General features: G+C 39.4%; 1 long non-coding RNA gene across 1 annotated transcript in view; it reads right to left on the bottom strand.

Moving 5' to 3' along the window:
* LOC122822063 overlaps positions 1-24,241 on the bottom strand; it is a 31,226-nt gene extending 6,985 nt beyond the window's left edge. Inside the window, exons 1-2 of the long non-coding RNA XR_006369099.1 lie at positions 23,970-24,241; positions 23,720-23,882 (exon numbers count right to left, since the gene is read on the bottom strand). This is a non-coding gene — a long non-coding RNA (uncharacterized LOC122822063). The remainder of the gene's footprint in view (positions 1-23,719; positions 23,883-23,969) is intronic.
* Between the last annotated feature and the right edge of the window lie 1,436 nt (positions 24,242-25,677).

Raw genomic sequence — 25,677 nt, 5'->3', positions numbered from 1 at the left:
AACCTAACATTTGTTTTTTCTGAAAATGTGAACGTTGCAAAGGAACAGATATGTCACATCATGGCCTACACCAATCAAGAGGAAGACGGTTGATGTGACGGGCAAGTCACAAAAGGACCCTGCTACAAAAGCTTGATTTTGATGGAAAGTTGAGTGGAAAGAAAAATAGAAAAATAAACAAAAGGTTTATATATATATACATAAGCAAAAAGTCAGTTCAAGAGTTTGAGAGAGTATTCTCAGTAATAATAAATGACTTTGTCCAGTAGGTGGAGACACACAACAAGCATTCATTGTAGTGATTACCTTTGCACATCCCTGGGAAAAAAAAAACCTCATTAAGAAGCTACTACAAAACACATCAGATTCTCAGTCAGACTTTGACTGGACCATGCTAACACACAGACATTCTTTAATCTTAAAGGTGAACTTTCATCCCAGGCTCAAACCTTTTGTAACCTGTGGAGAAGTGTTCTTTCTTATGGTGTTTTATTTGGAGGGCGAATCTTTTTGTTCCCGGAAGCGTCTGTTCGGATTGCATAGTTTTCATTCAGGGAGGTAAAACTCACCAGGACAGCAGGAAGAGGGACTCAGAGGACTGATATGAACTAGAGCTAAGCCACTGATTTATCACATCCAAGATTTGCACCATCCATTAATCCAGTGTTTCCCAACCCTGGTCCTCAAAGCACACTGTTCTACATGTTTTAGAGGTTTCCCTGCTTTAATGTGCCTGATTCAACTGATTGCAGTTCAACAAACGCCTGTTAATCAGTCATCAATTGAAATCAGCTGCACTGAAGCAAGGAAATACCTAAAACATGCAGGGCAGTGTGCCTTGAGGACCAGGGTTGGGAAACACTGCATTAATCAATACATCAATGATAATCCACAATCTAGTGAAATAGTTTCCACTTTTATGTGGATACTCTCTTCCTGAAGAGAGCTGCACGGAATATACACATCTGATGTGTACGACTGCAGTGTTGGAGAAAGTACTAAATAAATATACTTAAGTAAAAGTACAAATACACAGACAAAAATGTAACCTAGTAGAAATAAAAGTGCCACATTAATGTTGTTACTTGAGTAAAAGTAAAAAAGTACTGGCTTTTAAAAATACTTAAGTATTAAAAGATTAGATTTGTGATTCTATGCATCATAATTTCAGGGATGAAAACATCTCGTCTCCTGTCCTCACATAGCATGAACTTCATCTTTTTGCCACTAATGGCATTTATTTTGAAAGAAATCCAACAGAAAGGGGATGGAAAGAAGGTGGATGAGGGAGAACATGCAACCAAGGAGCCACGTAGCAGTTTTGTAGTCAAGACCATCTAACCTGAGACCAAGACCAGCATCCCGCGCTACATGACACAATAAAATTAAATGCACCTTTCTAAATTGTTTCTCAAATTGATTTGAAAAATCCACATTCCCATAAAAACACCTAGATATTAAATACTTAGAGCTAAATAAATGTAACCAGTTTCATTATCAATTCAAACTCTTCTTCATTCTGTTTTGCTTCCATCTCTGTGGCACAATCTGCAGTTGTTTCCTACCAACCCTAAAAGATACCGCCCTGGACATTCGCCCATATCACCCATGTCAGAAACCACAACTGTCTGCTCCATTAAACATAGAAATTAAGGCAAAGCACCAATGGTAAACAACGCTCAACTATGAATACTGTCCAAGGTGCAAGAAGCAAGAAGTAACCAAGCAGAAGGAGCACCGTGACTGTTCTCACCCTGTTCTTAACTCCTTCACTTTTTAACAAAAAACAAAACGCAATGCGACTTGGATGTAACGACTAACGCGACGGTTTTGTAGAAATATAATGAAGTACAAAGTACAGATACTTACAGTAAAATGTAGTGGAGTAAAAGTCAAAAGTATCCATCATTAAATATACTTAAGTAAAGTACAGATCCATGAAGATTGTACTAAAGTACAGTAACGAAGTAACGAAGAACTTGTACTTTGTTTCTTCCCACCACTGATCTAATGTGCACAAAATCTTTTTTTTACTTTGGGAGGAAGCCGGAGTACCCGGAGAGAACCCATTCAATAACACGGAGAACTAAACCTGCCATGTTAAAAATCTGCAGCATGACAAAAGTAAAGGCTGTGACCTAAAATAAAATGCAGCATCTTTTCTTATCCAGACGTCTGCGCTGACTTTTTGTCATTTGTGCGCGACGTCTTTTCTCCTCATTACAGAGGTCACAGCGTGGTGAAGTTTCACCACCGGTATATTTCAAATGTTTTGCAAGCCGTTGCAGTTCAGCCGTTGTTAAATGATGGTGCTGAACTGTCGGCCTATGAGAGCAAACTTCCCCAGCCGGGGAAGTTTGCTCTTCACTACTACTAGACGAATATTCGGAAACCTCTCTATAAACTATTTCTCCATCTTCTCCAGCTGAAGAATCCAGGGAATCCTCCTCTGGATTCCCAGCTGGAGGAGAGACGGTGCACTTCTTTCCGGAGCTGATGTTATCCTCAGAGCAAACTTCTCCAGCCGGAGAAGTTTGCTCTTCACTACAACTAGTAGAAACCTCAGAAACCTCACTACAAACTACTGCTGCATCTTCTCCAGCAGGACTATCCAGGGAATCCTCCTCTGGATTCCCAGCTGGAGGAGAGACGGTGCACTTCTTACCAGAGTTGACGTCCTCAGAGTGACCTTCTCCAGCCGGAGAAGGTCTGAAAAGATAGTCGTCAAACTCGTCGTAGTCTGTGCACTCGTCCCTATAACTATTTGTTTCAAATTTTACGTGAGGAAGGAGATGGTTAACAACCTTCCTCACTCCGGTGGTGATCAAATATCCCGTGGCAAAACCTAGCGGGAAGAAAAACGTAGCTAAAACACTCTCCATGGTAAAAATCACACTGTGTACAGTCCAGGAGCTGCTAGTCAAATGCCTGAAGTTTAGAGATGAAAGCATTCAAAACTCTAGATGTTCCTTGATCTATGACATAGATCTATGTCATAGATGATGTCATAGCAACAATGACCTCACTGTAGTTCTGGGGGAATGTCCTGCTTCTGGTCGTTGCTATGGAAACGGTCAGGTCAGTCCTGCATGACTCAAACTATTAACCCTTTGCAACTGAGTCACTTAATCATTGGAGGCGAATGATTAATCATGACGGATGTTGGAAGTTTATATTTCAGGAGGCTGGAGGTTAAAACAGGGATTTTAATAGTTAAATATCCGATTGAAATCTTCCTCCGAGACTAAAAGCAAATCCCCAAAGTCAAACTGATGGTAAAAGATCTTCGCACACCGACACCATAGAATAAACTGCAATTCAGCTCAGCTTATTTATACAGGGAAGTCAGTTCAGTTCAGTTCATCACTCCAGTTACGACCCACTGCAACACAGCAAGAATCCTGTTCAAATCTAACTAGAGTAGAATACATTCAGATTTAGTCTTCTGCAAAATGCCACAAAAAAAGTTTCCTAAATGGCGGATTGTTTTATAAATAGACTCAATTCTCCGTCTTGAATAAGCACGGCACGACAGTGGAGGGGAACAATTTCCTTACAACAGGACAGCAACTTGAGCGCCATCAGGTTCGGAAGGTTCAGCCAAATGTCTTGACTGGCTGGGAGCAAACAGAACGTAGCAGAAACAAATGTTGAAAAATATTGAATATTGATCAAACATCCCAGAGAAACAAATTTGGGAGAACTGACCGTTTGAACCAGTTTTTCCGTCATTCTTTCACAGATTAGCTATAATTTTGGTCACACATCCTAAATGGAAGACAAAATGTTTTGGAAACATCTTTTGCATGTACTTGTGCCAGTTCATTTGTTTTTTTTGTTTTTTTTTAAAAACAGTCCTAAAATTCAGTTCAACCAGGTCAAAAGGACTTGATTTGTGTTCTCAGTTTTGAATGAGTTCACATTTCCACTTTTGAACCAGTTCTCATTCATTTATTATAATTTGTCACAACTTTCACATCGCCACCTTCCTAACATAAAGGCACCAAGACATTTTGTGCCAAAAGTGATCTTTTTCATCTAAATAATTTTTTTGTCTGAATTCAAACCTAAATCAAATAGTCTGTTACCTTCGGAAATATTAAAATAAAATCCATCTAAGGGACAGGAAGATTGCCGTCACATTCTTTGGTTGTTTGGGTTTTGATTGTGTCTGATTACTTTCTCATGGGATATTTAGTTGTTGCCATATTCTCTGTGCAAAGTATCGTGTCTTTTTAGTTCATTATTGTGTTCTGTTCATCTTTTTCAGTTTTTTTTTCCTCTTTTGTTTTCTTTTTCACTGAGTCTCAGTTTAGCCGCTACATTTCCATTACCAATGTGTGTAAAACTTTGTCGATATGCTGCAAATGTCGAACCCCCCCGCAATTTCACATTGCCACGTGATCACGTGACTCATGTGATGTGAAGAAAGTCCACTCCGTTCCAAATTTTGCAGAATAAACTAATCTCAAAATGGCCGAACAAACCCCGCTTCACGCTAGCACCAAAACAAAAGGTTTTTTTCCGAAATTGCCGTCTTTCAATAAAGCGAATTTATTTTCAAAATGTCAGATTGCGCAATTATATGGTCAATGGAAACACAGCTTGTGTTAATTAGTTTCCCTCCCTCGGTTTTCCTGGCCACAACTGAGCCACATTCCTGATTAGCTCATCTGATTCTCCTGTCAAATGTACTACTCTGCCTCAGTATCCAAGCTCTTTATTGCGATCCTTCTGTTCTTTTTTGCTGTTCTTGTGCCAATGTTCCATGTTATCATTTCAACTCCTCTAAATGATCTGCTCTAATCACTCAATCTTCTGATATGCACCATTTAAGCAGCTGTCTGCGCCTTGGGGAACACGCGCCGACAATTACCTCACATTAAAGCCATCTTTGGATGCGATCGCATGTCATGCGTCCTGATGCTTTCGCATTTCCTCCACGATGTTTCGTTTCGTATCTTCAGAGAGACTAATTGGTAGCGAAGAAAGCAGGAAACGTCCCTGTCTTTGGAGAGAGAATCACATCTTTTGACTCCACACGATGCCACATGAATGTCCAAACTGAATCTATTGTTAGCCTAGAGTTACACTAAAACTAAACAACGCAGGATGAAGGCACAGCGAGTACGAAAACACAAGGAAACACCAGGAGTTTTTTGTTTTTTTTAAAGGCCTAAGCGGAAACTTTAAATGTCAACTTCTTGGGAAAAGCAGTGAACAACAATGAAAAGGACAGCATCATAGGCATGGCAGAGAAACAGTGTTTACTGGACATCCTGCAGCAGGGGAGCAGAAGAATCAATGCTTTTTTTAGCAACATGTATTAAAGTTTGACTTTAATGTGTCCTCAGATGAAGCCGATGGCAGACATGATGAACCTCTTCCAGATTTGGGCATGTTGGAACACACAATGAAATCCGACATGGATCTAGTTTCATGGTTTACTATATCCTTGAAGTCTTGTCTGGCCGAGAATTGGGGCTTTTTGGGATTTCGTTTGCACACAAATCCATTGATTAGGTTTACGAGATCTAGTTCCACGTGTAGATGCTAGCTCCACCAAGGTACAGATGGAAACATTTCTATAGTTTAACCCTCCTGAGGATTTGGCACGACGCTCAGGAGGGGCGCGGCAGAAGTAATGGTCAGACAGCCGTCAGACCGTCAGTTCCCGAAACTACACACACAAAAAAACTCCTAAAAATATGCTCTTAAGACGCACACACACGCAGATTCTCAGCCAGATACAGAAGCTTGTTTTGAGTATATAATTCCTTAATATTGATTTTAAAAAGTATAAATTCCACTGATTATCACTGGTTCTGATAAGATATTTTCCCACGATATAAGTGAAATAATCCACCAATGGAACTAGTACTTTGTAATTCATACTAAGGAATTGTTCACTTAAAGCAAGCACTTATATCTTGCTGAAATGTTACTCATCAGTTAATTTTGTCTCATTTCAAGTGTACTAAGATATTTGCATTAGAAATTTTGCAGTGAATTTGCTAAAAAAAAAAAAAAAAAAGGCGATTTGGGTATAAGGTTTGAGCTCTGTTTGGATAACTTTTTTTAGCCGAACAAAGTTGTGTTGCTGCATTAGATTAAATGTGTTTAAGCTGTTGGTTGTATTCCTCCATCTGATTAGCTGTGACTCACTCTGCTGGAATCTCTTCAAAACCACTGACAGTAAAGCGAGTGACAGAGGCAAACCTGTATTTTTCTGAGGAGGTAAGATGATATCTGATTCAGGAGGCGGATATGGTGGTACAACTATTGGCTGGAGAGAAAAGACGAGAGAGGAAGAATCCAATTTCTAACTTGTGATTACATTTTTTTTTTTTAATCGATTGATAGCACTAGTCTTGACACTGAATTAAATCCCAGATCAAAGATCCGTGAGAAGAAGGTTCTCCTATGTACAATAAACTTACTGCACTAAGAACGTGATGCTAATTTGCCACAAGATTCAGATTGGCCATTAGTGTGCTGTCCAATTAGAAGGGGATCATAAGCCACGATTTCTATACAGTTAAATCCACAAGAAACCACAGCGACAACAATCCGGTGAAGTGTGAATGTCCAGGCTGGTCCTAACTACAGCATCAGGAGGAACAGGAGAATCTTTGTACTCTGATCAATCCACGACACCTTCCCATTTAAAATCTACATATCATCATGTTCCTAAATTAAAGGCATAAGCCAGTTTTTGGCCAAAAGATGCTTTGGGGGACAAAAACAAATTGGCAAAAAAAATTACTCAGGCCATTATTTTAGGAGGGTGATGACGTGTAGGCCACAAATATGTTTAAACACATTAAAAATATATATCAACAACCTCCAAAAGCACACGAGGATTCTGCAGCATGTCAACACTTCTCAGACAGCTTCGCCTCGCAGTGAGTCAGGTCTGACAGAGACAAAACATTTCTTCGGAATGAAGGAGGACAACTACTCTTGGTCTTCATGTTTTAAAATGTCACAGCCTCACACTCAAGAGTCCCTGGACGAGCCAGAAACTGTCTGACAGAGCAAAGATGTTCCTGGATATAATTCATCACGGGGGGAATATTTGAGTGGGCCGGCGAGCGCACGTCAACAAGGAAGCCGCAGCTATCTGCCGGGCCTCAGCGGCCGCAGACTGATAGCTCCCTGAGGAGAAACAGTGGCTTTCTCTCTGCCAGACGGTCCGGAAACTCACGCGCTCCCATTAGGATCACCACTTCCCCGTTTTAGACAATAACGGAAACATCCACGACTCTGGCCTACTCCGGTATTCTTATCTCCATACTTAAACATAATGGAGATACGTTTAAGTAAAGCTTGTTGAGTCCTAGACTGAGGGTACACTTCCTGCGCTGTTCTACGACATTTTCATGCTAGAAAGCATCAGAATCATCATCAAGAGATGCTGCAGGTGTCCCGTTACGTCCCGACTCCCACGAGATTCATTGCGCAATTTACTTTCTTTGGAAAATCTTGAACTGTATTTGATAATCCGTTCCAGTGTAAACTTCAGATGATTTCTCCCCATCCCCTAAAGATTAACGCTATAAATATTTATATCTGCTGGAAGAAAATATCCTTAATCACTATAATGAGAAGCCATGAATCAATGTCCGACCTACATTTGTCGTTTTGTGAAGTTTGAAAGTGATTTTAGGAATTTCAACTGAAGTCGATGCCGGGATTGATAAAGGACTCTGGTTTATTTGTGTATGCCCAAATATAGACAAGCCGGAAAGTATGAATAGGCTCTTTTACTCAGGTTATCATGTTAAAATATCTAAACTACCTCAGTGTAGTGGTAATATTTCATCGTTACCATAAAATATCGTGAACCCGGAAAGTAACTTCAAATCATTCACGGAAGATTTGCCGATTCTCCACAATATTACCCGACGTCTGCAAAGCCGGCGCGCCATTTAAATGGTAAATGTTGGTAAAAGTTGCAAGACAACTTTACCCTCTGAGCCACTCCAGCCATTTTTGTTCCTTGATGCTGATTGGTTGCACACTTCAAAGCGTATGGATTAGATTGATATTAGAGTACGAAGTCGTGCCAAGACAGTTTTCATTGTGCGTATTTATATTATATTATTACACAATATAACAGTTAATATTATATTTGATGCTTGAACTGTTAAAATAGATATTTATAAGCATTTTTAGAGGAGGCTTTGGGTATTTGCAGATTTGAGCTACTTACAGGCTGCTGTGGTCGCTAATCCTCGTGAACACTGGTGGTCCACTGTACACCCGTTCAGCTGCTTGTTAACACAAAGAGCAAATCAGCCAAACAAAAGGCAGTGGCTCATTTAGACAACTAGGCCTGGCGAGATTTCAAAGGAAGAGGTTTGATGTTTGTTGGTGCCAGTGAGGCTCCTCTGAGGATTTCAGCAACTAACGGGATTGACAGACAACAATTTCTCATGTTTGCAGAGAAAGCTTTGAGAAAAGAGGAAATGTCCAGTGAGCAGCAGGTGTTTGGAAGAGAAGAACATGTTGATGTCAGATGAGAACGGGCAGATCAATTTGAGATGGGAAATAATTGGTATTCGATTAAAGTCGAAAAAAAACCCCATAATTTTGCAATTGCGTTAATAAAAGGAACAAAAATCACACGTGAATAAGTTTGTTCATGGAATAAGTCATCAAAAAACTTGCCTCTCCATCCTCCTCCTACCACTTTCTTTGTCTTTCCTACCAATAAGAACATCCAGTTGTTGATCATGTGACTCGTGATATAAAAAAAAAAGTGTTTCCATTGCTGTTTTGCGAAATACAGTAATTGCAATACAGCTGGAAAACCACCTCATCCTGGCGTATAAACTCTTTATCGAAAAAACATGAGGGTTTTTTTTTTTTTCCAAAGTTGGTGTGTTTCCATTAAGTATATTTATTTTCAAACTTTCAATTTTTCTAACTATGTGGTCATCGGAAACGCAGCTAATGTTTTGTTGGGCATCAACATTTGAAATCCTGACTTCTCTGACTTCGCCAACCGTCACACTGTTAACTGGGGTGTGACGTAAACCCAGCTCGGGTTCAGGGTCGCTAGAGGAGTTGGAGCATCTCGGTTCCTGGAGCGATTGCAGCCATTTTGTTGAAGAATGAGTTGAGCTGAACGGCAAAGCTCTCAATTTACCGCTTCATTAGTCAATCTTGATCAGTGGTCATTTTGATCAGGATAATAATAATAAAGCCGTTAGTTAACCGGGAAGCTCTTGTTGAGATAGATCTTCTAAGGAATCCTGGTCTCGATGGCGGCACACGCATTAATCCTAATCACAGTTGTGAAAAGATGAAACAGACAACTATGTAGTTCTGGAAGTCAAAGCGTAATACAGATTAGGCGGAGGTTTATTGTTCGAACCCAGGCTAGCTAAAATCCAACACAATTCATTAGCAATAAAAGCCTAAACAAAACCATTACAGTACAAGTTTCCTGAAGATCAATTAAGCTTTGAAAACACAGAGAAGCAAAGTGCCTGAAGATTCATGATGGTTTGATGCTCATTACAAAAAAATGCAGCAGAAAAAAAAGAAGCTGGTTTCACCATGTTCTGTTTTCACTTAAAAGAAATTCAGCCTGAACTGAGTTTCTGGTCCGAGTGTCATAAATACTGCAGTGACAAACTTTTTGCAATTTTCTGTGCTTTGAAAAAGCATTTGCCCCATTACAAATTTCCTTCTGGTTTTGCTTTTTCGTTTAAAATCATCCAACCAATTTTTATAATTAAAGATTACACTGTAGTACAAAGTAGTATTTTTAAATGGAAAAAAAAAATTCCTTCTCCCCGCACCGATGGAGGACATCACCTGAATGTCCTCCATCACCTGAATGTCCTCCATCACCTGAATGTCCTCAATCACCTGAATGTCCTCCATCACATGGATGTCCTCCATCACCTGGATGTCCTCCACCCAGGTGATGGATGACATCCACCTTCTCAGTTGAATCAAAGCAGTCCGAGTCCATCCCACTGGTTACCACTTGGAAGGTTACCGATTTTACTCACTTTGAGGATAATAGCTCTTGCTAGATGCGTTTCCAGAGACTGTGTAATTGTACAAATTGGAATTACAAACACAAATCTGCTTCATGGAAACACGCCAATTTCACAAAAACTCGTGTTTTACATAAAAGGTAGACTGAATCATTCTAGAGCAAAAATTGGACATGTCGCAATAAGTGTGCAATGGAAGCACATTTTTCACATCATGTGATCAACAACTGGATGAAAATATGATGAAGATGATCGGAGGATAATGTTTTTTTAATGACTTATCGCATGATTTTAATAGCATTTCTTATGTAGTCGTAACACCGCAATTAATTAGCGGGATGTTGACAAAGTCTTGCGAACATTTGTAACGGAAAGACGTTGTTATTGAAACTGGGGTTTCCTGGAGTTCCAAAACCCTTGACTGATATATTGATATATGTAGATAGCTTCACATCTTCTCCAGAGGTGCTTTGTGAGACCTTGGAGTCTACTTCATACTGTGAGAAAATCTCTGCTTGAGTGATTTCTTACAGGATCTAGATGGTTGGGCCAAACAGTCAAAATCAGTTCTCAATGTTGTGTGACAAAAATTGTGTCATTTTGCTCTCAGGCTCGTGTCGCCCGCCCCTCCTGGTAGGAACCCTCCTGAATAACTTTTTCCCCTCCTTTGCTTGCGAACCTTTTATGTGACTGGTCAGAATTTTGTGCAGAAAATAGTGTTACAAGGCTTCCAACTTTTCTTTTCAGCCAGAGAGGAGGATGTTTTGAGAAGCAATTGTCTGAGACCGCGAGGAAGTCTGCACTACTGGACCAAAACCTTGAAGTTCGGTTGATGTTCGGTTTTGGGCCAACGCTGCGGTTGAACGTATCATCGATGCCCACTGTTTTTTTTTGTTGTTTTTTTTTTAAGGTTCAGTAACATGGAAAATAAAATGAGATGTTGCAGGTCGTCAATCCTAAACTTGTGAACTCGTAATAGCCTCCTTTGGACCTTGAGGGGTTTGTGCGAGAACAGACGTCCAGTAACCACGTGACTGCGCGTCGGCTGTTTGATGTAAAGATCAACAAGTCCTTACTGATAAACAACTTATTGGAAGTTTCTCCCCAAGGTTCTGAAAGTCGAGGTCGGTCAGTGGTATTTCCATGCTCTGTTTTGATTAAACTGACTTTATGATAAATAGCTGTCATGTTCCTTTCTCATGAAAAGCTCCCACATTCTCACACACTGTGCCAAACATTTTATTTTGTTTGGAATTGGAAATTTGGTCAGTTGCCATCAAGGACAGAGTGGCAGCAAACAGACGCTCACCGCTGTATTGGTATAGAGTAGGGGTGTCAAACTCCAGTCCTCAAGGGCCACTGTCCTGCAGTTTGTAGATGTGCCTCAGGTACAAAACACTGGAATCAAATGGCTTAATTACCTCCTTCTTGTATAGACCAGTTCTCCAGAGCCTTACTAATGACCTAATTATTCTATTCAGGTGTGGTGCAGCAGAGGCACATATAAAAGTTGAGGGTCAGCGAGTCCTTGAGGATTGGAGTTTGACACCTGTGGTATAAAGGATACACAAAACAATCAATCGTATATTATCGATGTTCATTTAGCAGGCTGCTCTTGGGGTCAATGTAAGCAAAATTAGATTTGGTGACAAATGACATTTATGATTACTATAACAACCCTAAATAGATCCGGTGTAAGTAGTTGCCTTTAGAAGCCTCTGTTTTTTTTTTTTTTTTTTAAAGAAATATTAGTGAACAAACAGCATTATAAACACCAATGACCACACTATGTAGGTTAGAGTGAAAATTGAGTAGAAGTTTGAAGTCGCTTTTTGTTAAAGAAGCAATAGCCCAAGCTTTGAACATCTCACATAGCCTTGTAGGTGAGAATAAGTACATCAAACCAAATTTGACCTGCCACTCTGATCCGGTATAGAGAAGACTGGAGTGATTGGAGTGTATTTACTAGATTTAGTAAAAATCATGGCTACATGGGTTTTGTACGGCTTCCAGGCTTGAAATGGATACCAGAGTAGTCCAAATGTGACGACATAACAGATGAATAATATTCCCCAGATGTGCTTGTTTTTAAAACCAGAAAATTGCAGGAGAGCCAGTCAGTAATCTGAGACAAACACTGGATAACAGTGGACAGCCTTCTAGCCCATGCCATTTTAGAAATACAACTGGATGTCATCTCCATAGATGTGATAGGAGACATCAGAAAAAGGCAGAACACTGCCACCTAGTGGAAGAATAATGGGCCCAGAAACGACCCTTGTGGAAACCCGCAGATTAAAGGAGCAGAATCCGAGGGAAATGTGTCTGTCTTGATGCAGAATAAGATGCACAATGCAAACCAGAAATATCAACCAGGGTTGAAGTGACAGCTCTTAATAGACAAAGTTTGAGTTAGATCAAAGAATGAAGATGGATCTAAAAGAACTGTCCAGTCAATGTCAAGATCTAATTGAAAGACATCATCCAGCTATGCTAAAAAGAGATTGGACAAAAATGTTTGTTTGTTGTTTTAACTGAGCTAAAATGTAAAAAAAAAAATACAGTGGCATTAATAATTTAGCCATGTTTTTTTGAATAACCATACAATTATTCTAAATCTTTAAAGTAATATTTCCTAACAGCCTTGAGGTAACCAGAGACATAATTTTCCCCTGCTGAACGAGGCTGTCGGCAGCTTGAAAACGAGGTGAGACTGATGTCACCGGATGACGAACCCGTCCTAATTCACTAAAAGCTCACTGTGACGGAGAATTATAGGAAAGTCGTGCAAAAGCTGCCTTTGCTCTCTGTGGAACGAGTGCCATTTACAGCCAATAAAGATCATTAATGACATGCTAAAAGTGTCTGGTCTCAACCCTGCCTTCAGAAAAACAACATGACTTTAGACGTTTATGGATCCATCGGCATTCACCTCTGGAGGTTGTGGAGATTACATCAGCAAGCTGGCGCAGGTTAGAGGGGCTTGACTTGGTGGTGTCTAAACTTAACATGTGCTACCAATGGGGCATCTCGCCAATTAGATTTGTAGTTTAAATATGATATTTAAAGCTGCAGTATGTAACGTTTATACAAAATATTTTTCACCATGTTGTGACAGCATAATATGAGACAAATAATGCGAGAAACGATCTTCACCAAATCTTCACCTCCTCACTCAGCTACTATTGCCGTATGAGTGAATGCACAGTTCCCGACCAAAAGCAACCAATCAGAGCCAGGAGGAGGGTCTTAGCGCTGTCAATCAATGTTGTGTACATTCTGCTAAATATGCCAATGGAGGTGGAACATCTTTGCATTCTAGGAAAGGTTTACCTGCAGTCATTAGTAGCCATGCTAACTGGGAATAGCATTCCTAGCAGACTGCTATTGGGAAGCAATGTAGCAGAGGGCAAGAGGGGAGGAGGGTTAACATAATTGACAGCGCTAAGACCCGCCTCCTGGCTCTGATTGGTTGTTTCTAGTTGGCACTGGGAGAAGGCAGAGGAGCTCGATTTTTTTCTTCCACATATCCGTTTCATACCATTTCAACAGATGTGTAAAAAAATATATTTTTAGAAGAGTTATGTACTGCAGCTTCACTCGATGATTATGATAAAAGGTTGCTCACCGTCTTTGCAAAAGGTACAAGCAAAACAGGGAAACTATTGTAGTTTTTAGGGGTTTATTTATTTAATTTAAAAAAGGTTTTGCTTCAGTTTCTTTGAGTCTCTTCCTACAAAACTCACAGACCAAAGGCTTTATGAGACCTCGCAGGGCTTGAGGCCCCTTTCAGCGTTATTTTCCTGAGCAACATGTTTTCAGCCCCGCCAGCCAGTATCGATCTGTTTGGATGCATTCTGAAGTCTGGGGATGCATTAAAGACGATGAGTGCTCCCACCGCCGGCCCCGCCAGTAAACTCAACGGAGGCCTGTGAGGTACAGTCACTGATTTCTGATAAACGGCGTCATGAAAAGAGACGATGCCAAAGGAATTGTGCTGGAATGAGCCTTTCAATAGGTTTTTCGTTGTCTGTCATCAGACTTTCATCTCCCAACCGGTTGGAGGCAGATGGCCGCCCTTCCTGATTCTAGTTCCAATACGAATCTCGTCAGAGACTTTTTCCACCACTGAAATTTAAGTTATGATTAATTGCAATCTCTTAGTTTTCTTAACAAGTCAGGCTTTTACGTAGCATTACATCAACAATCATGATAAATTGGATCATAAACGACTTGAATGGAAGTGTGTTTACATCTGAAGTTAATTATTTTGTTTAATATTGCTTCATATGCTGTTTATCATCCACACACTCCTGAGTCAGTCTCTCAAGTCACTGTTCAGCTTCCTTCTGATTTTCTAAAAGCAGTCATTTTAGACAAATTACACATTTGTATTTGTCTTCTGGATTACAATCTTCAGCAGTTCTCATCATAAACTTTGTGTTGACAAAAATGCGTTAAGCGTTTGGTGAAACATGGGATGTTCTACTCAGTTTAAAGTTGCGTTTAACCCACTGGCTCCTCTGTCTGGGAAAGAATCGCAGCTGCTCGCTTTGATTATTTGCGTCGATTTGTGTGCTTTCCTGTTTACGTTAAACCAGCTCAAGGGAACCCTGTTTTGGTCGGTTCGTAGCGCCGTCAGCCAGGTTTATTTCAAGCTCTGATTGCTGTTTGTTATCAGGGACTTTTAGAATCGTTCCTCTTCAGTCTCGATCGTTTGCCGTCTCGTTAAATGTGCTTATTTGTGCTCACATTTTATGATTTCTCTATTTCACATTTTGCCTTACTGCCTCCATTTATTTAATGCACTTTTGGGGGGATTTTATGCAGCACATGGTGTGGCTAATTACTGTGAAGTGGAAGGAAAATGGTTTGTGGTTTTAAAATATTTAGAGATCTGTAAAGTGTGACATGCTTGTTTTGTAGAACCAACTTTTTGTGTTAGCAGCAGAAAGTCTTTCAACCTCTGTCAGATCAGATGGAGAAACTCTGTGTCCATTAGTCATCAAGTCTTGGCATAGATTCTCAATTAGATTAGGCCTGCACTTTGACTGGGCCATTTTAGAACATGACTATTTGTTTTAAATGACTCCATTATAGCTCTAGCTGTGTTTAGGATTATTATCCTGATAGATAGAAGGTGAACCTTTGCTCCAGTTTCACGTCCTGGCAGGTTTCCGTCCAGGAATAAACCAGACGTGTCATGCTTTTAAATCCTTCCTTTTCACATTTAAATCATTCAGTCGAGATCTATATCAAGTGGAACTGAAATGCTTTGGTCTGAATTCCTCGTTATTTATAGCTCTGCAGACCGCCCTTTCACCCCTGTTCTGAGGTACAACAACTAGCTTTGATGCCGTCCCTTTAAATTCTAAAGAGGAACGTCAGACCCCGACCTCATCCAGGTTGCACAGCGTTGCACTCCAACCCGTATGGCTACTTTTTGCAATTTGATAGAGACATGATTATTTAGCGGCGCAGAAACTTTTTATTGTTAGATAGATTCAAAGATTTCAACAGCAGCCTTTCATGTTTGAGCTAGCAGATGCTACCATGATTCACATGAACATGTCCTGTAGACAAGGCCTTGACATAGTCAGCGACTTGAGAGAACGCTGGCGCAAAGATCATCAGTGAATAATCACTTGATCCTCAAGACAAAAATGGCAAAAACAATGTCAAACTGTTTATGCAATACTATTCAGAACACGCAGTACGGTTCTGACAACTAGGAGATAAAACGTAGCACACAGCGCTAACATTAGCAGTCGTACTGAGTCTTCTAATACCAGCCAGATTTGGTATGTAGTTTGAGATTACAAAGCAAAAAAAACACAAAAAAAACCCCAACTGTACTTACTTTAGCTTTACCCTTTAACATAACATTACCAACATATTAAACCAATTAGTAATTTTGTAACTTTATGAGGGAATTAGACTTACTAGAATGTACTTTGATAAGAGTAAAGTGGAGTGAATAAAATCTCATTTTGCAATTTTTGTAATTTTTCTGGTAAAAATTTCCTTCCACTTCACATCATCCGCTATTTAAAGGTTTGTGGTTGCAATGAGACAATATTAAACTGACATGTGAGCACCGTGGCATACCACTGTGTATTTTAGTCTGAATGAAAGGAAAATGCTTTAACAATTTCAGGCTTCATTAGTTTTAATTTTTTTCTTTTTACAAGCTAAGTTTTGATGGATTTGGATTTTTCAGTCATCTGTGGCCTTTTACAGGGAGGAAAAAAAAACCCCACATTGAACACATGTGGTTTATTGGTGTTTTCATTTTCTCCTCTTTATGAACCTCCAGGTGTCGAAGAGCATCAGTGCGAGCCTGGAAACTGGCTCTGCTTCTTTAAACACATTTCAAACGCAATTAAATACATATAAAAATGAACGGATTTTTGCATCATACGTTTTCTAGTAATGTAATCAGACCAGAGTTTTTATAACAACAAAATCATCCCGCAACACATTCTTCTCTCCCTGGCTGATTGAACCATTTAAAGCCTCGGTGGAAGTCATTCTGAGCTGGTGCCCAAAAGTTTAGTCATCGCATTGGAATAAAACAGGTTTTTGGCCAAATTTACTAAAGAAACTTTGCAATAAAACATTTTTCCATCAGCTTTTGCTAAAATTTCCTCTTCATTAAGACTTTATCAGAGTGCTGACCTCACGTCTGTCTGACCGAAAGCTGTTTGATCAAACCTTATTAACATGTTATTCAACCTACCAAATGTTTGTGGATGTTGTCAGTGGGAGCGGTGAGTCAGTCAGGCTCTGGGGGATTCATGAACTTCCCGCACAGGCTCTCACTTTGGCCCTCTGAGGATTGGTCAGAAATAAAGCCACTTTAGTAACATTTTGGTTTTATTTTTGACACACTCCCAGTAACCCCACTAACCTGTATTTAGGAAGGGTGGAGCCAACCAGAGCTTCCTTTAAGCAGAAGGATGTTTGATTTTTATCACAAATGGCTGACTAAAACGACACTGGCACAAATTGTAAAGACGAGATTTCCTACAGGATGGAGGAAACTAAAAACATCCTTTTGTCTGTTTTTTTCTAACACGACACATTGAAGCGCTTTGTAGTTAACCGCTTGCTTGAGGGTCCTTCTCTTGCCTCGCATGCGGCGGCGGCGGCGTCTCCCAGAGCGGAAGCGCGAGAATGTGAGGGTTGCTGGGAATAACAAGTTATGTAAACTAATGGCTCTGTAATGGAAGCATTTGGCGTTTCAGTCAGAGTGCTTTAAATGTGACTTTGAACAGGACGGTGATTATCATTTTTTTCCTATACTGGAGGAAGGGGGAAAAAAAAAAGATTTAAAAATAACACCTTTATTAAAAGTGACGGTGCTTTGAAAACGTCACAGAATGTTTGCAGGTTGTGTACGGGTTTTTGGCTACTGCAAAATATCACGTCCCTCTTCCTGTCCCAACATGTCAGTGGACGCTGCTAAAGGTGATTCGAGCTGCTTATTAAAGATTTATAACCACTACTGCTCACTAATGACTTCACCACTGGCTCGGCTAGCAATTATTTGCTCAGCATTTAGACTTCCATCTACACTTTTCTTCGGTCTACACTTCGAATGGTTTGTCTATTTCTGTACTAGTTTTGCTCTGTTTTTGTTCAACACGGGATTTTTTTTTTTTTACTAGTGTATGAAAGGGTTAAAAATGACCAAAATAACTGAATTATTATTAAGAAATATGGTACAGACAAGAGAGTGGGTTCTTGTCTGTACCACAAGAAGCATTATTACTGGCATTAATTACTATACATAGCTTCGGACCTTCTCAAGACCTCCTTGCTGACCAGTCCAGAGTTGGCAACTAGCCTTTTTGGCTTCCTGTAAATGAGAACGCAAACAATTTTAAGACTAATATAAACTACAAAAAGAATCTGTCATCTCATTGTATTGTAGTACGAGTATTGAAGACGAACAAACACGCATGCACAGATTCACTCCAAAGGACAATTTAAAGAATTTATCCACCGTCATCGGTGGCCATGCTAACTAGCGTTAGCATTCATGGTAGAATCTGCTATCAGAAAGAAGCTGTGTGTGTGTGTGAGTGTGTGTGTGAGCATTGCGTACACAAGCCAGATTGGCAGCACTAAGACCCTTCTACTGGCTCTGATTGGATGTCTTTGGTTAGTCATGGGAAAAGGAAGGGAAAGTCAATTTTTCAAAGATTACTTGTCTCATAGTGTCACGACGTAGCGACAGTTTCAACAAATATGTAAAATTTATTTTCTTTTTATCCAAGTTACATACTGGAGCTATAAATCCAGCATCACTGTAGAGACTGGATACACTGTAATCATAGTCTCACATTGGCCTGTTTATTTTCCCAAAGTTAAAACTTACATAATGTGCTGTTCCTGTTTCCATATTACGCCTACAGTAAAAGTCAGAAATGATCCGCTCATGCACTGACATCACATCCACACGTAATGTTTGTAAAGTTGCAGTTGGACGGCTTGCAGCCTTTGTTTACTTGTCATTGCTTTGCCTTTCCTGATTCGAATCCAGATTATTACACGGTGCTGACACTAAAAAGGTCAAACAGGAAGTACGTGACGTGCAGCTGATTCAGACTAAAGGAGCCTGTAGCTTTCACTTTATGACAGTTTTATGCGCTGGAGGAGCAGAGGACATGGACTGCAGTGAGACTCTACAGCTGTGTGGAGTATCAAGTTGGAGAGAGTCACCATGTAAGTCTAAAACAGTAAATGCAGAGTAAGAGGTGAGGCCTCAGTTACGGTCAGTGTTAGATCTCTACAAATAACAATGTTTTATATGAAGCATATCATGTGCTGGCGAGCAGGTTGCACATTCACAGCTCATTAATATCTTCTGTGTTTGCACATGAAACCAGATTGAGATAGTTTGGTATTTCTGAGGATAAACAGAAGCAGCTTGCAGAATGGCAATTTTTTTTTTTATCTTTAGACGCTGTGTCACATCACATCCATAAATCTGTAGCCAACCCTCGACTCAGCATTGTTTTGCAGATTAACTGTCTTAATAGACAATAGAATTTGGGGTTCTATCTTAATATTTTTGTGAGAGTTTTAACATTTTTGTGTACATTTGTTAAGTTTAGCAATTTTTTTTGCCTTAAACTGTGTGGTGCTGGTCTCCTTAGGTTGAATGGTGCCAAAGCAATTGACTTTTACCATTGGTTGCAGTGGTGCAGCTTGGTACAACTACGTCACAGATCCGTGTTCTGGTACAAAACTCAGTTTAGGACACTAAATGCACACAAGCAAACAAAAATACACAAACAACCCAAGATTCCGGACAATGGAAAGGTTTGTAATTTTCCTCAAATTAACTGCAAAAAACAAAATCTAACAAAAAAAAAAACGTCAGAAAATCACTTTATATAATTTTAATTTTTTTAAATTTACATACATTTTTCCTCTTTTAAAAGTTGAGGTCTGACCCAAGACGGAGGAAGATGACCCTAAGCCTCCAGCCAGAGCTACAAGAGTAGTTTTAAAGCATATTGATGAGCTAAAATGGCCTAGTCAAAGACCAGATCAAAGTCTAACTAAGAATCTAGGGCAGGTCATTTGGATTTTTGTTTAAACAAATGTTGACTGTTGCAACAAGTGTCATACAATCCCACTGAAGTTTGTGATTCTAACTTGACAAAATGAGATCAAGATAAATGTGCAGGAATACTTTAGGATGCAAACACACAAAACAGAGAAACATGTTTAGTAGAAACAACAGTGAGAAGTTTCCCCTCTTCACCAGCATCACCGGTGAAGAGGGGTCCTGGCAGAATGAGTTACAGGAAGCTGTAACTCATTCTGGGAGAAAGTTGCAGTTGCTTCTTGACAATTGGATTTGTTTAGTTTAATTTGCCCTCTGAGACCTCTCAGCTCACTGTTTAGGGTTTTGCGGTTCGCAGCTCAACAGTTTGGCCCCGAAGTCTTATCGTTCTCATCAGGCCTGCTTGCGCCAGGGTTATTTTCAGTGAATTCCCAAACTGTGGGCTCCAAACCAAACCGCACCAGCACAGTTGGTCAGCATTAATCGTGTCGTAAATAAAACCCTGACTCAATGTCTGCGTTGCTTTCCTAAAAGTGTACAAAATACTGGCTGTCATAGTCATCGTATTGTCTTCCACTGAAATGTTTTGTTCTCTTTCATACCAATACATGTTCTGACATTTCAAAGACTTGATCTTTAAGACTCAACAGGGACCAAACAGCTGAAGTGCTAAGTGACATGTCAGACCCTGCCTTCTTAATCTCTCTCCATATCTGGAGGTTGAATTATTAATGGTGACTTATTGTGCTGCAGGCGGAACAAGAGAGTCCTAAAGTGAGCTGGGAAAACTGGGACACTACTGGCCTCAGTGTGCTTCTTAAGTGTTTATTGTTCTAGCAAAATGGCCATTGTTGGTGGTCTCTTGTTGAACTGTTTTACACTTCCCTTGAGTCCCCCAAGACTGAGGAGAAACAGCTCGGTAATAGATTCAAAATCGTGGAGCAAATTTTCCTCTCCTCATGGCAACAAGTAAAGAATGCCTTCCAAAAATAATGGACACTAAATTAGGTACAGGAGAAAGAGAGCTTTTATGCAAAGTTCTTTTGGCAACTTTACCAAAGTGTCCTTGCCCATTTGTCCAAAGGTAAACTTTTTTTTTTTACTTCCCAGTTATTTAATACCTTGTTTTTTTTCTATCTGATACACCAGAGCTTCAGCAGCCTTTGTAAAACTAAGAGCCATTTTTCACTTCAGTCCAGATAAACAAAAAATGTGCAACTCTTAGAAATGAAATAGCTTCTCTTTATAGTACCTAATAAAATTAATTGCTTTTATGCTACAAGAAACTTGTTCTTATTTTTATTTTTCACTTAAATAATATTTTCTTTATTAAGAATTCATTTTTTGCAACCTAATGTCAAATAATTACTTTTAAAAATAGAATACTCTTTACCTGGCTGGTGTCATTCTTTGTGGAAATGCACTTTAAACCTAGAATTTTTTTTTTAAATGCCCTTTACATTTCAAAACATTGCTACATATTTTAGGATTTTTGGCCAAAGTAATTAAGAGCCACGGTGAAATGTCTAAAGAGCTGCAGGTTGCAGAATCTCGGAATGGATAAACAGATAAACACAGTGGCATTTGTGGTTTTTTGCAAAAATGTAAAAAGCTAATTATGAATACTTTTGCCCGTCCTGACCATGTGGAATTCGTAACCATAATTCTGACCAAATTCTACAGAAAACGCCGTTTGAGAATATTTCTGACAGCCTGTTATGAGAAGCCAGGAGACAAGAAACTAAAAATAAATCTTTAGTTTTCCTTTGTATCCTGAGATTTATAACCTCTAATGGGTGTCTGGTTGACTCCCCCTGTAAAATTTGCAGATAAAATCAGAATCTTGCTTACATTCCTTCATCATGCTCAGATTTACAGACTTGTTTGTCGCAGCATAAAAAAAAAAAAGGATTGTGACTGGAAATGTCACAGAACCATTTCAATAGTTTGAGCTAATCCAAGCTCACTCCCAGACACACTATGAACAAGGAGAGACAGTCAGCTTTCTGAATGTTCAGCTGTTTGTACATTTCTCAATAAAACAGAAAATGGTAAAAATATTTGGTTGTTGAATAAAACCCAATTGAGGAAATATGACCTTCATGTTATGTTATAATGTTATTCCCTCATCAAAAACATACAAGGAGTGCAGCTTAGATTCTTTAATGAATGTCTGATTAATCCTTTAATCTCCATGGCAACCATCCAGCTCTGCAAAACGCCTGGGTAGCCCTAACCCCGCCTTCGAGACGTAGCTGCTTGTCAGAGCTGCAAATCCCAAGGTTTCCAACTCACAGAGCAGCCCTCCCCGATGACTCCGCAACTCAGCTCCTTCAGACTAGCCAGCAGAAATTAGCAAACAGCTGATGAGCTCATTATAGGAGGTCCTTCTCAGTTCAACGCTGGTGAAAACGGTGCTAAAAGGTTTACAGGGGAGCAATGATGTGAAGACGTCTTGAGAGCAGAGTTTCAAAAAAGAGCAGGAGTTTTTAAAGAGAGAGAGACCCGATTTCAAAGAGTTAAAATTGGAAGTCATATTTCTTTTAAGTCATATTGGATATAAAGGAACAACTAAAAGGTAACATAGTTATTTGATTATGCTATGAAATGCCACTATGTTCCTGGAAAACACATAAGACTGCCCCTTTAAGAAGCCCACTAATATTTAAAAGGTTAGGTTGTTTAATGCTGAGTGTAATTGTTGAAAAAAGCTGCTAATATTCTAAAAACAAAAAATGATAATACAAATGTGCCCACAAAAACATCCGGCAACAGTTATTGGTGCACATGTGTACACTGACAGATGCAAAATGCTGATAAGGATTTTTGGCGTGTAAACAAAAAATAAATTAATTCATCTATCTGGCTTTTGTGGGCCTTGATCGCTTAAGTAATCTTCATGAATAAATACAAAGAAAATACATGAATTATATTTTTATAAACACCATCCCACCTTCATCTTCCACAGTTCAAAGCTCAATGTTTTGGATTTTAGAATAGCTGGAAGCCAGCAGAACATCATGTTTTCCACTATTCAAAACCGTGGAATGGGGGGAAAAATGAAAAATGAAAACGGCTGGCGGAGCCCAACATGAAACTCATTTCAAACTTCTGGCGCCACTTACTACTTCAGGAGCAGCATCACTGAGACTTTGTTTAAATTTCGGTTCGCAAAAGACAGGATGGATGGAGAGCTCCGCTCCGCAAGCTTCACCTCGTTTCGCTGGAGTGTCTTTTCAAGTCAAATCATTTCCATGTCGTAACTTGGTCTGGAATGCTGGCATCTGTTTGAAAGGGTTTTTTTCTCCTCCAGGTTATTGTTGCTCTGAAGTCGCTCTCCATGTTTAAAACTAAAGATTCAATTCAGTTCCATTTATTTACATAGAGCCACATCACAAAAGTTGTAATTTTAATCCGATTTAAGACAAGCGGGTCAAATTCTGACACAGCGTCACAGAAATACATCGTCAAATTTATCCAGTCAGATTCATTTTCAATTAAGTCAATCCCAATTTTATTTATCTATATAATATGCTCAAGTGAAATTCAGTATATGAAGCCCAGTGGAAGCATCAAGAGTTACATTAAGTCACAGATTTTGCAACAGTCTACGGAGGACAAATCCGGACAAAATGTGTAATGATCGCCCACCCACTGCAGTTTAACTTTATTTTATCTTCCCAAAGCACCTTAGGTGAAATAAATCATGTTATGCATCTGAACTAGATCATGAGTATCTACAATATATATGCCAATTAATGTAGTTCAACCAACCCAAAGTCTGACTTTGACAAAAGGAGGTGGTTAGAATAGTTGGGTTAGCTAATCAATATTTACAGAAATGACAAACTCCCATAAACGCCCTTAGAAAAATGCGCAAAATTTGTTTTAACACTTTGCTTTAAAATCAAACCTAAACCTTCAACTCATTAGCAGAAAAATATTTAAAAAGAAATAAACAACATATCTTGGAGAATCACACCTCTTACTGTTAAACCAAAACATTAAACCGGGATTTTTAGGATTTTACTATTTAGTGGTACCACTAAGTTAGCGGGCTTGTTGAAGTTCGTAAGTGTGTGGGGGTTTTTATGCGTAACTCTCGGTTACCCTAAAAACTCACAGCTATGATAGGATGATCCGATGGAAACCCAATTTTGGACAAATGAACTTTCAGGCTCCTTCTCTCCGCTGTCCATAAGTGGAAAGATGAACCTCAGGCAGTACAGAGAAAGTTCTCGAGCGCTTCCGGTGCTGCAGGTTCAGTGGCAGCTCATCATAGTCCACTAGTTAGATATTATATAAATCCCAAATTAGCTCATAATGCATATTACAAAGACCCAAATAAATCCTAATGAAATATTTCTACTTACTGAAGAACACGGTGCAGAAACCTTTGGTTCATCAGTAGAATGCTTCTCAGCTGATCCGTTAACTGAGAAGCTAGCGGAACAGCGTCCATGTCTCGTTCATAACAGAGCTAGTAGACATAATTCAATTTCGGCGCCAGTCATTGAATATTTTTTTCTCCATCTTACAGTAAGTACTGCCTAGTAAAACGCAACATAAAAAGGGCTAACATTAAAACCACTTACTAACATTAAACTTTTAAATCTCGCGGACTCGCGGCGCTTAAGGAAGCCGCCTTTATCTTTTTCGCGTATCACCTTCTCTTTACCAAAACTCAAGATTCCGCCCCCTAACCTGATAGGTTACATTACTGGGCCTTTTTCCTAATTGGTCAACATCTTGAGACGGACACCTGCTTGCCCAATCGTATTAAGAGAGTAGAGAAATTTTTGAAGTGAACAATTCAAGAACAGACAAAATATGGGAATGGACCTTACCAGAGGGGCCGCTTTTCATTGGCTGATGCTCATTCTACGTGGTCACGTGGGTGGCAGTCTCACAAACACGAGCTTTTCGTTAGCTAAGTACAGCATAATAGCAGTTCTGATACAACTTCTACACCTTGAAGCCTGTCTGCTACACAGTGTTACGTTAGCTAAACAGATCAATATGCAATGTGTACTGTATCTGACACACACTAAAGATTTTATTTTAGCAGAAAAGGCTTTGGACTAAATTGTTACTCGTGTTAGCCACTCTAGCACAAAGTACAGCTGGTCAATCAACCATCGCTGTGTTCAGGGAAGCGCTGATTAATAATCCAGAAATAAATATCAAGCCTGGAAACTTGATATCGTAACGGACTGGATGTTATGTTTTTAACGTAATCTTTGCTCGTCTTGCGGGGCGCTGGCGGTTGATACGGTAACAAGTGTGCTTAAACTACAAAGAGAGACAGACTAAAAAGGTAATGGTTAATGGTTTTGAGTTGATCACCTGTTCGGGTTATTTTACCTTTGTTTACCTTTGCTGTGGCTCATTACAGCCGCTGTAGTTTCTAAACGTTGGACTAATTACCTCGTTCATTTGTGACTATACGTCATTCATAACAAACATCAAAAAGAACAAATAGATTTCATAAAATTTTAACAAACAAATGGCTTCTTTACCTTAACAGAGCTCTTTGGTTCCTCATATCAGTCTGTAGCTTCTCATATTGAGGTCATCAAACCAAATTTCAGATCTACCATAACTGACCGACTGACACCTGCTGGCCTCAGGTTTGCAACCAGCTTGTGACTGAGAAACCAGTAACCTCCTCCCAGATGATGACATGAACTTGTTATTTCCTCTGTCCATTGTAGTAGCTGATATATTGTGAAAATCCGGTAGAAATGATGCACTAATGGAGTCATGTTTACATAGAAACAACGCGCTACGAGGCTTTACTTGTGAGACTTGCGGTCACGTGGGTTGGTTGTGGGCGGAGCTTGGTAAGGTCCATTAGTAAACATACCCGGATAAATATTTAGAAGGACCATTTTCAAATGAAACATGTCACAGAAGTATTTTTATTTATTTTTTTTGCTGTTTAAAATCTATACACTTGAATTAGGGGGCTGTAGAATAAACACTGAAATACATAAATGGCTTGATAAAGTAATTAATGGACCAAATATAGCATACAAAAGAAAAATCTTCCAAACTTATTTGATTATAAGGTGTAAAATA

This window comes from Gambusia affinis, linkage group LG19, assembly GCF_019740435.1.
Source record: "Gambusia affinis linkage group LG19, SWU_Gaff_1.0, whole genome shotgun sequence".
NCBI classification, from domain to species: Eukaryota; Metazoa; Chordata; class Actinopteri; order Cyprinodontiformes; family Poeciliidae; genus Gambusia; species Gambusia affinis.
Note: the sequence above shows the minus strand (reverse complement) of the source record. Positions and strands in the feature narration are given on the sequence as shown.